Genomic DNA, 12122 nt, shown 5'->3' on the forward strand with positions numbered 1-12122 from the left:
TGAAACCCCTTCTGCACACACTGAAACACCTACCGCACACACTGAAACACCATCCCCACACACTGAAACCCCTTCCCCACTCACTGAAACCCCTTCCGCATACACTGAAACACCTTCCCCACACACTGAAACACCTTCCCCAAACACTGAAACACATCCCCACACACTGAAACACCTTCCCCACACACTGAAACACCTTCCCCTCATGCTGAAACCCCTTCCCCACACACTGAAACACCTTCCCCACACACTGAAACCCATCCCCACACTCAGAGACACCTTCCCCACACACTGAAACCCTTCCCCACACACTGAAACACATCCCCACACACTGAAGCACATCCCCACGCACTGAAACACCTTCCCCACAAAGTGAGACCCCATCCCCACACACTGTAGCACCTTCCCCACACAATGAAACACCTTCCCCATACACTGAAATCCCATCCAAACACACTGAAACCCTTCCCCACACACTGAGACCCCTTCCCCACTCACGGAAACACCTTCCCCACTCACTGAAACACCTTCCCCGCACAATGAAACACCTTCCCCACGCACTGAAACCCCTTACCCACACACTGAAACACCTTCCCCACGCACTGAAACCCTTCCCCAGACACAGAAACAACTTCCCCACACACTGAAACTTTTCCCACACACTGAAACCCCTTCCCCACACTGAAACACCTACACCATGCACTGAAACCCCTTCCCCACACACTGAACCACCATCCCCACACACTGAAACACCTTCCCCACACACTGAAACCCATCCCCACACTCAGAGACACCTTCCCCACACACTGAAACCCTTCCCCACACACTGAAACACATCCCCACACACTGAAGCACATCCCCACGCACTGAAACACCTTCCCCACAAAGTGAGACCCCATCCCCACACACTGTAGCACCTTCCCCACACAATGAAACACCTTCCCCATACACTGAAATCCCATCCAAACACACTGAAACCCTTCCCCACACTCTGAGACCCCTTCCCCACTCACGGAAACACCTTCCCCACTCACTGAAACACCTTCCCCGCACAATGAAACACCTTCCCCACGCACTGAAACCCCTTACCCACACACTGAAACACCTTCCCCACGCACTGAAACCCTTCCCCAGACACAGAAACAACTTCCCCACACACTGAAACTTTTCCCACACACTGAAACCCCTTCCCCACACTGAAACACCTACACCATGCACTGAAACCCCTTCCCCACACACTGAACCACCATCCCCACACACTGAAACACCTTCCCCACACAATGAAACACCTTCCCCACACACTGAAGTCCCTTCCACACACACTGAAACACCTTCCCCACACACTGAAACACCTTCCCCACACACTGAAACCCCTTCCCCACACACTGAAACCCTTCCGCACACAGTGAAATCCTTCCCCACACACTGAAACACCTTCCCCACACACTGAAACACATCCCCACAAACGGAAACCCCTTCCCCACACACTGAAACACATCCACACACACTGAAACCCCTTCCCCACACACTGAAACACCTTCACTACACACTGAAATACCTTCCCCACACACTGAAACCCCTTCCGCACACAGTGAAACCCTTCCCCACACAATGAAATCCCTTCCCCACACACTGAAACACATGCGCACACACTGAAACCCCTTCCCCACACACTGAAACCCCTTCCACACACACAGAAACACCTTCCCCACACACTGAAACCCCTTTCCCACACACTGAAACCCCTTCTGCACACACTGAAACACCTACCGCACACACTGAAACACCATCCCCACACACTGAAACCCCTTCCCCACACACTGAAACCCCTTCCGCATACACTGAAACACCTTCCCCACACACTGAAACACCTTCCCCAAACACTGAAACACATCCCCACACACTGAAACACATCCCCACACACTGAAACACCTTCCCCACATGCTGAAACCCCTTCCCCACACACTGAAACACCTTCCCCACACACTGAAACCCATCCCCACACTCAGAATCACCTTCCCCACACACTGAAACCCTTCCCCACACACTGAAACACATCCCCACACACTGAAGCACATCCCCACGCACTGAAACACCTTCCCCACAAAGTGAGACCCCATCCCCACACACTGTAGCACCTTCCCCACACAATGAAACACCTTCCCCATACACTGAAATCCCATCCAAACACACTGAAACCCTTCCCCACACTCTGAGACCCCTTCCCCACTCACGGAAACACCTTCCCCACTCACTGAAACACCTTCCCCGCACAATGAAACACCTTCCCCACGCACTGAAACCCCTTTCCCACACACTGAAACACCTTCCCCACGCACTGAACCACCATCCCCACACACTGAAACACCTTCCCCACACAATGAAACACCTTCCCCACACACTGAAGCCCCTTCCGCATACACTGAAACACCTTCCCCACACACTGAAACACATCCCCACACACGGAAACCCCTTCCCCACACTCTGAAACACATCCACACACACTGAAACCCCTTCCCCACACACTGAAACACCTTCAACACACACTGAAACACCTTCCCCACACACTGAAACCCCTTCCGCACACAGTGAAACCCTTCCCCACACAATGAAATCCCTTCTCCACACACTGAAACACATCCCCACACACTGAAACCCCTTCCCCACACACTGAAACACCTTCCCCACACACTGAAACCCCTTCTGCACACACTGAAACACCTACCGCACACACTGAAACACCATCCCCACACACTGAAACCCCTTCCCCACACACTGAAACCCCTTCTGCACACACTGAAACATCTTCCCCACACACTGAAACACCTTCCCCACACACTGAAACACATCCCCACACACTGAAACACATCCCCACACACTGAAACACCTTCCCCATGCACTGAAATCCCATCCAAACACACTGAAACCCTTCCCCACACTCTGAGACCCCTTCCCGACTCTCTGAAACACCTTCCCCACTCACTGAAACCCCTTTCCCACACACTGAAACACCTTCCCCACACATTGAAACACATCCCCACACACTGAAACACATCCACACACACTGAAACACCTTCCCCACATGCTGAAACCCCTTCCCCACACACTGAAACACCTTCCCCACACACTGAAACCCATCCCCACACACAGAGACACCTTCCCCACACACTGAAACCCTTCCCCACACACTGAAACACATCCCCACACACTGAAGCACATCCCCACGCACTGAAACACCTTCCCCACACAGTGAGACCCCATCCCCACACACTGAAGCACCTTCCTCACACAATGAAACACCTTCCCCATACACTGAAATCCCATCCAAACACACTGAAACCCTTCCCCACACTCTGAGACCCCTTCCCCACTCACTGAAACACCTTCCCCACTCACTGAAACACCTTCCCCGCACAATGAAACACCTTCCACACGCACTGAAACCCCTTTCCCACACACTGAAACACCTTCCCCACGCACTGAACCACCATTCCCACACACTGAAACACGTTCCCCACACAATGAAACACCTTCCCCACACACTGAAGCCCCTTCCGCACACACTGAAACACCTTCCCCACACACTGAAACACATCCCCACACACGGAAACCCCTTCCCCACACTCTGAAACACATCCACACACACTGAAACCCCTTCCCCACACACTGAAACACCTTCACCACACACTGAAACACCTTCCCCACACGCTGAAACCCCTTAAGCACACAGTGAAACCCTTCCCCACACAATGAAATCCCTTCCCCACACACTGAAACACATCCCCACACACTGAAACAACTTCCCCACACACTGAAACACCTTCCCCACACACTGAAACCCCTTCTGCACACACTGAAACACCTACCGCACACACTGAAACACCATCCACACACACTGAAACCCCTTCCCCACACACTGAAACCCCTTCCGCACACACTGAAACATCTTCCCCACACACTGAAACACCTTCCCCACACACTGAAACACATCCCCACACACTGAAACACATTCCCCACACACTGAAACACCTTCCCCATACACTGAAATCCCATCCAAACACACTGAAACCCTTCCCCACACTCTGAGACCCCTGCCCGACTCTCTGAAACACCTTCCCCACTCACTGAAACCCCTTTCCCACACACTGAAACACCTTCCCCACGCACTGAAACCCTTCCCCAGACACAGAAACAACTTCCCCAAACACTGAAACCCTTCCCCACACACTGAAACCCCTTCCCCACACACTGAAACACCTACACCACGCACTGAAACCCCTTCCCCACACACTGAACCACCATCCCCACACACTGAAACACCTTCACCACACAATGAAACACCTTCCCCACACACTGAAACCCTTACCCACACACTGAAACCCCTTCCCCAAACAGTGGAAACCTTCCCCACACACTGATACACCTTCCCCACACACTGAAACACCTTCCCCACACATTGAAACACCTTCCCCACACACTGGAACCCCTTCCGCACACACTGAAACACCTGCCGCACACACTGCAACACATCCCCACACAATGAAACAACTTCCCCACACACTGACACCCCTTCCCAACACACTGAAACCCTTTTCCCACTCACTGAAACACCTTCCCCACACACTGAAACCCCTTCCGCACACAGTGAAACTCTTCCCCACACACTGAAACACATTCCCCACACACTGAAACCCCTTCCGCACACAGTGAAACCCTTCCCCACACACTGAAATCCCTTCCCCACACACTGAAACACATCCCCACACACTGAAACACATACTCCACACACTGAAACACTTCACCACACACTGAAACACATTCCCCACACACTGAAACCCCTTCCGCACACAGTGAAACCCTTCCCCACACACTGAAATCTCTTCCCCACACACTGAAACACATCCCCACACACTGAAACCCCTTCCCCACACACTGAAACCACTTCCGCACACACTGAAACACCATCCCCACTCACTGAAACACCTTCCCCACTCACTGAAACCCCTTTCCCACTCACTGAAACACCTTCCCCATGCACTGAAACCCTTCCCCAGACACAGAAACAACTTCCCCACACACTGAAACCCTTCCCCACACACTGAAACACCTTCCCCACACACTGAAACCCCTTCCCCAAACACTGAAACCCTTTCCGCACATACTGAAGCACCTTTCCCACACACCGAAACCCCTTCTGCACACACTGAAAACCGTTCTGCACACAGTGAAACCCTTCCTCACACACTGAAACAGATCCCCACACACTGAAACACCTTCCCCACATACTGAAACCCCTTCCCCACTCACTGAAACAAATTCACCACACACTGAAACACATCCCCACACACTGTAATCCCATCCACCACACTGAAACCCTTCCCCACACTCTCAGACCCCTTCCCCACACACTGAAACACCTTCCCCACACACTGAAACAACTGCCCCACACACAGAAACCCCTCCCCACACACTGAAACCCCTTTCCCACACACTGAAACCCTTCCCCACACACTGAAACCCCTTCCCCACACACTGAAACACTTTCCCCACACACTGAAACACCTTCCCCACACACTGAAACCCCTTCTGCACACACTGAAACACCTTCCCCACACAATGCAACACATCCCCACACACTGAAACACCTTCCCCAAACACTGAAACCCATTCACCACACACTGAAACACATTCCCCACACACTGAAATACTTCCAAACACACTGAAACACATACCCCACACACTGAAACCCCTTCCCAACACACTGAAACACCTTCCCCACACACTGAAACCCCTTCTGCACACAGTGAAATCCTTCCCCACACACTGAAACACCTTCCCCACACACTGAAACACATCCCCATACACGGAAACAACTTCCCCACACACTGAAACACATCCACACACACTGAAACCCCTTCCCCACACACTGAAACACCTTCACTACACACTGAAACACCTTCCCCACACACTGAAACCCCTTCCCCACCCACTGAAACACCTTCCCCACACAGGGAGACCCCATCTCCACACACTGAAGCACCTTCCGCACACAAGGAAACACCTTCCCCATACACTGAAATCCCATCCAAACACACTGAAACACCTTCCCCACACACTGAAACCCTTCCCCACACACTGAAACACCTTCCCCACACACTGAAACACCTTCCCCACACACTGAAACCCCTTCCCCAAACACTGAAACCCTTTCCGCACATACTGAAACACCTTTCCCAGACACCGAAACCCCTTCTGCACACACTGAAAACCGTTCTGCACACAGTGAAACCCTTGCTCACACACTGAAACACATCCCCAGACACTGAAACACCTTCCCCACATACTGAAACCCCTTCCCCACTCACTGAAACAAATTCACCACACACTGAAACACATCCCCACACGCTGTAATCCCATCCACCACAATGAAACCCTTCCCCACACTCTCAGACCCCTTCCCCACACACTGAAACACCTTCCCCACACACTGAAACAACTTCCCCACACACAGAAACCCTTCCCCACACAATGAAACCCCTTCCCCACACACTGAAACCCTTCCCCACACACTGAAACCCCTTCCCCACACACTGAAACACTTTCCCCACACACTGAAACACCTTCCCCACACACTGAAACCCCTTCTGCACACACTGAAACACCTTCCCCACACACTGCAACACATCCCCACACACTGAAACACCTTCCCCAAACACTGAAACCCATTCACCACACACTGAAACACATTCCCCACACACTGAAATACTTCCAAACACACTGAAACACTTACCCCACACACTGAAACCCCTTCCCAACACACTGAAACACCTTCCCCACACACTGAAACCCCTTCCGCACACAGTGAAATCCTTCCCCACACACTGAAACTCCTTCCCCACACACTGAAACCCTTCCCCACACACGGCAACGCCTTCCCCAAACACTGAAACACATCCACACACACTGAAACCCCTTCGCCACACACTGAAACACCTTCACTACACACTGAAACACCTTCCCCACACACTGAAACCACTTCCGCACACAGTGAAACCCTTCCCCACACAATGAAATCCCTTCCCCACACACTGAAACACATCCCAACACACTGAAACCCCTTCCCCACACACTGAAACCCCTTCCACACACACAGAAACACCTTCCCCACACACTGAAACCCCTTCCCCACACACTGAAACCCCTTCTGCACACACTGAAACACCTACCGCACACACTGAAACACCATCCCCACACACTGAAACCCCTTCCCCACACACTGAAACCCCTTCCGCACACACTGAAACACCTTCCCCACACACTGAAACAACTTCCCCACACACTGAAACTCATCCCCACACACTGAAACACATCCCCACACACTGAAACACCTTCCCCACATACTGAAACCCCTTCCCCACACACTGCAACACCTTCCCCACACACTGAAACCCATCCCCACACACAGCGATACCTTCCCCACACACTGAAACCCTTCCCCACACACTGAAACACATCCCCACACACTGAAGCACATCCCCACGCACTGAAACACCTTCCCAACACAGTGAGACCCCTTCCCCACTCACTGAAACACCTTCCCCACTCACTGAAACACCTTCCCCGCACAATGAAACACCTTCCCCACGCACTGAAACCCCTTTCCCACACACTGAACCACCTTCCCCACGCACTGAACCACCATCCCCACACACTGAAACACCTTCCCCACACAATGAAACACCTTCCCCACACACTGAAGCCCCTTCCGCACACACTGAAACACCTTCCCCACACACTGAAACACATCCCCACAAACGGAAACCCCTTCCCCACACACTGAAACACATCCACACACACTGAAACCCCTTCCCCACACACTGAAACACCTTCACCACACACTGAAACACCTTCCCCACACACTGAAACCCCTTCCGCACACAGTGAAACCCTTCCCCACACAATGAAATCCCTTCCCCACACACTGAAACACATCCCCACACACTGAAACCCCTTCCCCACACGCTGAAACCCCTTCCCCACACACTGAAACCCCTTCTGCACACACTGAAACACCTACCACACACACTGAAACACCATCCCCACACACTGAAACCCCTTCCCCACACACTGAAACCCCTTCCACACACACTGAAACATCTTCCCCACACACTGAAACACCTTCCCCACACACTGAAACACATCCCCACACACTGAAACACATCCCCACACACTGAAACACCTTCCCCACATACTGAAACCCCTTCCCCCCACACTGAAACACCTTCCCTACACACTGAAACCCATCCCCACACAAGGAAACACCTTCCCCACACACTGAAACCCTTCCCCACACACTGAAACACATCCCCACACACTGAAGCACATCCCCACGCACTGAAACACCTTCCCCACACAGTGAGACCCCATCCCCACACACTGAAACCCCTTCCCCACACACTGAAACACCTTCCCCATACACTGAAATCCCATCCAAACACACTGAAACCCTTCCCCACACTCTGAGACCCCTTCCCCACTCACTGAAACACCTTCCCCACTCACTGAAACCCCTTTCCCACACACTGAAACACCTTCCCCACGCACTGAAACCCTTCCCCAGACACAGAAACAACTTCCCCACACACTGAAACTTTTCCCACACACTGAAACCCCTTCCCCACACTGAAACACCTACACCATGCACTGAAACCCCTTCCCCACACACTGAACCACCATCCCCACACACTGAAACACCTTCCCCACACAATGAAACACCTTCCCCACACACTGAAGTCCCTTCCACACACACTGAAACACCTTCCCCACACACTGAAACACCTTCCCCACACACTGCAACCCCTTCCCCACACACTGAAACCCTTCCGCACACAGTGAAATCCTTCCCCACACACTGAAACACCTTCCCCACACACTGAAACACATCCCCACAAACGGAAACCCCTTCCCCACACACTGAAACACATCCACACACACTGAAAACCCTTCCCCACACACTGAAACACCTTCACTACACACTGAAATACCTTCCCCACACACTGAAACCCCTTCCGCACACAGTGAAACCCTTCCCCACACAATGAAATCCCTTCCCCACACACTGAAACACATGCGCACACACTGAAACCCCTTCCCCACACACTGAAACCCCTTCCACACACACAGAAACACCTTCCCCACACACTGAAACCCCTTTCCCACACACTGAAACCCCTTCTGCACACACTGAAACACCTACCGCACACACTGAAACACCATCCCCACACACTGAAACCCCTTCCCCACACACTGAAACCCCTTCCGCATACACTGAAACACCTTCCCCACACACTGAAACACCTTCCCCAAACACTGAAACACATCCCCACACACTGAAACACATCCCCACACACTGAAACACCTTCCCCACATGCTGAAACCCCTTCCCCACACACTGAAACACCTTCCCCACACACTGAAACCCATCCCCACACTCAGAGACACCTTCCCCACACACTGAAACCCTTCCCCACACACTGAAACACATCCCCACACACAGAAGCACATTCCCACGCACTGAAACACCTTCCCCACAAAGTGAGACCCCATCCCCACACACTGTAGCACCTTCCCCACACAATGAAACACCTTCCCCATACACTGAAATCCCATCCAAACACACTGAAACCCTTCCCCACACTCTGAGACCCCTTCCCCACTCACGGAAACACCTTCCCCACTCACTGAAACACCTTCCCCGCACAATGAAACACCTTCCCCACGCACTGAAACCCCTTTCCCACACACTGAAACACCTTCCCCACGCACTGAAACCCTTCCCCAGACACAGAAACAACTTCCCCACACACTGAAACTTTTCCCACACACTGAAACCCCTTCCCCACACTGAAACACCTACACCATGCACTGAAACCCCTTCCCCACACACTGAACCACCATCCCCACACACTGAAACACCTTCCCCACACAATGAAACACCTTCCCCACACACTGAAGTCCCTTCCACACACACTGAAACACCTTCCCCACACACTGAAACACCTTCCCCACACACTGAAACCCCTTCCCCACACACTGAAACCCTTCCGCACACAGTGAAATCCTTCCCCACACACTGAAACACCTTCCCCACACACTGAAACACATCCCCACAAACGGAAACCCCTTCCCCACACACTGAAACACATCCACACACACTGAAACCCCTTCCCCACACACTGAAACACCTTCACTACACACTGAAATACCTTCCCCACACACTGAAACCCCTTCCGCACACAGTGAAACCCTTCCCCACACAATGAAATCCCTTCCCCACACACTGAAACACATGCGCACACACTGAAACCCCTTCCCCACACACTGAAACCCCTTCCACACACACAGAAACACCTTCCCCACACACTGAAACCCCTTTCCCACACACTGAAACCCCTTCTGCACACACTGAAACACCTACCGCACACACTGAAACACCGTCCCCACACACTGAAACCCCTTCCCCACACACTGAAACCCCTTCCGCATACACTGAAACACCTTCCCCACACACTGAAACACCTTCCCCAAACACTGAAACACATCCCCACACACTGAAACACATCCCCACACACTGAAACACCTTCCCCACATGCTGAAACCCCTTCCCCACACACTGAAACACCTTCCCCACACACTGAAACCCATCCCCACACTCAGAGACACCTTCCCCACACACTGAAACCCTTCCCCACACACTGAAACACATCCCCACACACTGAAGCACATCCCCACGCACTGAAACACCTTCCCCACAAAGTGAGACCCCATCCCCACACACTGTAGCACCTTCCCCACACAATGAAACACCTTCCCCATACACTGAAATCCCATCCAAACACACTGAAACCCTTCCCCACACTCTGAGACCCCTTCCCCACTCACGGAAACACCTTCCCCACTCACTGAAACACCTTCCCCGCACAATGAAACACCTTCCCCACGCACTGAAACCCCTTTCCCACACACTGAAACACCTTCCCCACGCACTGAACCACCATCCCCACACACTGAAACACCTTCCCCACACAATGAAACACCTTCCCCACACACTGAAGCCCCTTCCGCATACACTGAAACACCTTCCCCACACACTGAAACACATCCCCACACACGGAAACCCCTTCCCCACACTCTGAAACACATCCACACACACTGAAACCCCTTCCCCACACACTGAAACACCTTCAAGACACACTGAAACACCTTCCCCACACACTGAAACCCCTTCCGCACACAGTGAAACCCTTCCCCACACAATGAAATCCCTTCTCCACACACTGAAACACATCCCCACACACTGAAACCCCTTCCCCACACACTGAAACACCTTCCCCACACACTGAAACCCCTTCTGCACACACTGAAACACCTACCGCACACACTGAAACACCATCCCCACACACTGAAACCCCTTCCCCACACACTGAAACCCCTTCTGCACACACTGAAACATCTTCCCCACACACTGAAACACCTTCCCCACACACTGAAACACATCCCCACACACTGAAACACATCCCCACACACTGAAACACCTTCCCCATGCACTGAAATCCCATCCAAACACACTGAAACCCTTCCCCACACTCTGAGACCCCTTCCCGACTCTCTGAAACACCTTCCCCACTCACTGAAACCCCTTTCCCACACACTGAAACACCTTCCCCACAGATTGAAACACATCCCCACACACTGAAACACATCCACACACACTGAAACACCTTCCCCACATGCTGAAACCCCTTCCCCACACACTGAAACACCTTCCCCACACACTGAAACCCATCCCCACACACAGAGACACCTTCCCCACACACTGAAACCCTTCCCCACACACTGAAACACATCCCCACACACTGAAGCACATCCCCACGCACTGAAACACCTTCCCCACACAGTGAGACCCCATCCCCACACACTGAAGCACCTTCCCCACACAATGAAACACCTTCCCCATACACTGAAATCCCATCCAAACACACTGAAACCCTTCCCCACACTCTGAGACCCCTTCCCCACTCACTGAAACACCTTCCCCACTCACTGAAACACCTTCCCCGCAC

This window comes from Heterodontus francisci, chromosome 11 (genome assembly GCF_036365525.1).
Source record: "Heterodontus francisci isolate sHetFra1 chromosome 11, sHetFra1.hap1, whole genome shotgun sequence".
NCBI classification, from domain to species: Eukaryota; Metazoa; Chordata; class Chondrichthyes; order Heterodontiformes; family Heterodontidae; genus Heterodontus; species Heterodontus francisci.